This window comes from Berghia stephanieae, chromosome 7, assembly GCF_034508935.2.
Source record: "Berghia stephanieae isolate SIO BIC M18660-M18661 chromosome 7, UCSD_Bste_1.3, whole genome shotgun sequence".
Lineage (NCBI taxonomy): Eukaryota > Metazoa > Mollusca > Gastropoda > Nudibranchia > Aeolidiidae > Berghia > Berghia stephanieae.
The window spans coordinates 18,633,604-18,638,603 of record NC_088366.1 but is presented as its reverse complement, the minus strand read 5'-3'; the positions used below and the strand labels follow the sequence as shown (position 1 = coordinate 18,638,603).

The following is a 5,000-nucleotide window of genomic DNA, read 5'->3' as shown; positions in this document are numbered from 1 at the left end:
AGTAGTAGTAGTAGTATCATCCTCATTATTATTTGTTATAATTTGTATCTTTCGATAGACTATATATAGTATTGCCTTAGAGCCAAAACTCAACTATCTAACACAATCGTTAGGTCAGCAGACATGAAAAGAATTTTCGTTCCAGGGGAAATCATTATTACCATCGCAGTATTTTATTTCCGGGAAAACCCAGTCTTATAGCGGTATCCTTTGGATAAACACAATACAATGTCTGGGTCGTTGGTGGATGTCAATGCCCGACTCTAGTTTGCTGATGGGGGAAGTGTTTATACATCGGGAAATCCCGATGTGATTACGAGTGTGAGCAGAAACTTGGGTGTGAGTCTTTAGGCCATAATGACATAATGGATTCCGATCTACGTTTACTTATTGCCAGGCCCGATAACTCCCATTGTTATGGCCTCACTGTTGTAATAATGTCTATTGATGCTATGCGTTTGGGTAAAATACTCACAACATTCGCCAGCCGGATAAGACGTACCAACACAAAACTATGTGTAACCAAGAACGTTTTGGTATGATTGATAATATAGTTTAGTATGACAATTAATAGCCAAAAGGCTGTCTAAAAACAATTACGAAGAGCTGAGTGACGTCACTTTTGTTCCTTCAAACCAATGCTAAACATTAGAATAAATATACAAGGTTAAATCAATCCTATGATTGTGATTGATTATTAAATCCTCAAGTATTAAAGTGCACTTAAATTTCTATTAATCAATGTGTCAAATCATATTATTTTGTAAACGGAATGTTGGCTGCCCATAATATTTTAGAGGCAAGACTGTTGTATCCTGAAAATGAAAGAAACACCGTCCCCACCACCCACCCCCCACCCAACAAAACATCAAAAACAAAAACAAAAACACAAACACAAAACGCAACACGAAAAAAAGAAAAACAAAACAAAAAACAACAACAAAAAACAAACAAAGCACACAAAAAAAAATCATTATAATTTTTATTTTTGTTAATCACTCACAAACACGCCCAAACACCAACATTTTTCTTACATTTCATATTTTTCAGAAAACAATTATTTTAGACTTCATTCGATTTTAAAATCTCTTGAAAATTTGAGCATTGGTATAGCGCAATACTCACTAAACATGCTCAAAGCGCTCCACAAAGGGTGCCTAACCAATAGCAACACTTAACAGCTAGGTCGTTAATACAAATTTTTCCGACAGAGGTAACGCTGTTAAGAGCCATGTACTCATTTAACATAATATAGCAATGACTATCCCGCACAAATCTTTGGGCCTCTTTTTCGCTCACGAAGTGCCCGAATTCGCGTCAAAATATGGGACGAAGCCGTTTCGTATATGCTATTTTAAAAAATTAATTACGACGCTGTTTATCGATGAATATGACTGAAAGTTGGCACACAGTTAGAAAAAATGTCATTTTAGATTATGTCAAGAGACAAAACTCGTGCGATTACCAGAAGACCGTTAAAAATAGATTTTTACTCTTTGGAGTAAAATATTTCTAAAACTACCCGGCGTGGAGGTTTTGTCGCTGACAAGGTAATACATGAACATTTCTTCTTTTTGGTTGTAAAATTTCATATGAATATGACGAGTACTTTTCCCGTATTTTACAAAACACCATCCTAATTTGCTCTTCAAGTTTCAATCTTTTAATCCACTTATTACGCAAGATACAACCAAAGGTCGAAAAAAAATGCCGAAAAAGCGTCCCATATTTTCGCGTTTTTTTCCTCTTTGCGGGTCATCCAAATAAATGACACCTTTGAAACTGCATAACTTGTTTATTTATGAATGGATTTTCAAAATTCAAAAACATTTTTACTTAGTGGAGATAGGGCTTTGATTTTAGACAAAAATTTTCCTCAAAAAGAGAAAAAAACATTTTTCATAGTCATTGCTACATAATATGAGTACGGTGAGAGAATAATGTGAGTAAAGAGCCTTTTCCAGGGAGTTAGGGGAGGAGGATGGGGTGTAGTTAGGAGAGTAGAGATATGGGAGGGGGTGGTGGTGGAGATAGTGAAGGGGATGGTGGAAGGGGAGAGGTTGGTGGAAATATGGAAGGAGGTAGAGGTAAGGGAGGGGGTGGTGGAATAAGGGAGGATGTGGTGGAGTGGTGGAGGTCGGGGAAGGTTGGTGGATGGTACAGAATTAAGAAGAGATTGTCTTCAAAATTTCCTAGAAATCCCGAGTATTTGGAAAAATCAATATAGGTATGTTGGGGCATAAGGAATGTGTAATGAGGGAGACGAGAAACAAAATTGTCGTTTCTAGGTTTCGTTCTTGACATGTGTGTGTGTGTGTGTGTGTGTGTGTGTGTGTGTGTGTGTGTGTGTGTGTCTGCGTGTGTGTGTGTGTCTATGTCTGTTGGTGGTGGGAAACTGAGTAAATGGGCGGCAGATTGTTCGTTCAGTACTGCAATTCAGGGTTGCCAATTTGGCAGATTTTCTGCCATATGTCCTTTTTTTGGCAGAATTTGAAGTCGTCTCGCAGAAAAAAAAAACGGTTTGGCAGTTTGGCAGATATTTGGCAGATTTTATTTTCCACGTTTTCCATGGCAATTTTTATGTAATAGTGATTTTTTTAAACTTGGGAAATGAAAAAAAATTACGACATCGGCCTTTCGAATTTTTTGTTTAACAAGACTGATGAGTTTTCAAAGGGGATACTATAGATAGAATGCGCTTGGTCAAGGAGTTCACAACATTGCCATCCGGAAGTAGAACGGACCAACACACAAACTCTGTGTAACCATGAACTTTTATAGTCTGGTGAATACAGTTTAGTGAGAACAACTCACAAACGCGGATGGCAAAAACAATAACAAAGGCCTGAGTGACGTCATCTGCATACTATCTATAAATAGTACGGTTTGGCAGATTATTTTATCCCAGTTGGCAGAATGCCTGAAAATAATCTGGCAACCCTGCTGCAATTTCTAATAACGGATATTCAGTAAGTACGTAGAGAATTATCTAGATAACACATAAATGCATGAGAAATGAATTTGCAAATTATATAGCACATTCCCGTGCTCAATATATTTCAAAATTTCTTATAGTTTCCTTTATATGGAACCAAATTTCGACACTATTTAAGAGCCATTTTCTATGCTTAAAATGATACACTATCACCATAACCAACCCCCCCCCCCCCCAAATAAAACAATAAAATAAAAATAAACAACAACAACCGCAAAAACAAACAAACAAACAAACAAACAAACAAACAAACTGGTTGTCGATGAACACGCCGTTTTAATTGAGATAAGAACACAGACTGGAAAAATAACCTTCAATTAAATGACTGGAAAAAACAAACAAACCCAAACCCAGTATCGCCAACCCCCCCCCCCCCCCCCCCCCCAAAAAAAAAAAAAAAAAACAAAAAAACAACAAAACAAAACTGGATTCAATATTCTGGTGTCACGTCGACCAGCAACGGCGAGCAGCTTGATACTTTTTGTTCTTCATGCTGGCTAGAACGTTTCATATGTCATGTGATCAGAATGTATAAAAGTCAAAACATGATCATATTTATAATGTTTTTCTCTTCTGGATACACTTTTATGCTCGTCGGAGAAATATTTCATAAGGGCGTCCGCCATTGTTCCCATAGTTTAGAGCCAATTACTAAGTTATCATGCGTCATTATTAGAGAAATGACGTCATGACTGTTGAAGCCAATTGAGATAAGAGTACAGACTGGAAAGATAACCTTCAATCAAATGACTGAAGAAAAAAAAATCCCAGTATCGCCAACACACAAGAGACACATTTAAATAGCATTTCAAGGACAAGTCAACCACTAGAATTTGTATTTCATAAATGTCAAGTTATAACAACATTCACCTTGAAGTTGTTTTGTTTTTTTTCAATGTTAGAGGAATTAAGATCATAACCTTTAAGAAAACCCAATGTTTGATCTTTAAAAGCATACAGAACGCATTAAACGAAATTAGAAATATTTGTGGAGAAATAACGGCTATTACAAATGGACACTCATATATATATATAATATATATATATATATATATATATATATATATATATATATATATATATATATATATAGTATGCGCTCGGCTATTAAGCGCACACCATTGCCACCCGGAAATATAACGGACAAACACACAAAACTATGTGAAACCATGAACTTTATAGTCTGGTTAATACAGTTCAGTAAGAATTACTCATTAACGCGGATGGAAAAAAAACAACAATAACAAAGACCTGAGTGACGTCGACTTCATTCTATCTATATAATAAAACACAACTGTATTGTGGAAATTAACACATCTAGATCGAGACAGATCGTTTGAGGTAACAACGATCAAAATAGGTCCCCCCCCCCCCCCCCACCTCCCAGTAAAGTCTGTACCTGCGCGCAAATGAATATGGCAACAGGACGCTACCCTTTAAATAGTACGAAAAGTATTGCAAAGAACATTCTGCAATTTCTAAAAGACCCATCCACCCAATCTTTGCCACTCGGGGGGAGTCAGGGTCATACATTTCTTGACAGCTCATGCGATCGACGTCAGAGCCTCCAAATGAACCCGAAACAAAGTTCCGGTTTTCATGGTGGTTTTCACAACAATGGCTTTTAGTACAATATTGTCAGGTCTTTCTATTTTTTTTTAAAAGCTTAAACTCTACGCGAGTAAAAAAAAACACCTCGTCGGTTGGTCTTCATTGAAGAACACGAATATCATGACGTGCTGAAAATCAATTGTTTGAAATTGCAGTGGCGGTTCTAGCCAATTTACAGTAGTGGGGCAAAGATGATCCGGTCATATATATATATATATATATATTATATATATATATATATATATATATATATATATATATATATATAATATATTATATATATATTATATATATATTTTTTTTTTTTTTTTTTTTTAATTATAATTTTTTTTCACCTTAAAAATATTTCAACCACAAATAATCACATTCACAATGAAATGACAATACCAGTAAA

The 5,000-nt window shown here is 35.7% G+C and overlaps 1 protein-coding gene across 9 annotated transcripts in view; it reads right to left on the bottom strand.

The window, feature by feature from the left end:
- The window catches only part of LOC144976833 (sodium-coupled monocarboxylate transporter 2-like), a 122,833-nt gene that overhangs the window by 26,676 nt on the left and 91,157 nt on the right, over positions 1-5,000 (bottom strand). The gene's annotated exons all lie outside the window — the stretch shown is intronic.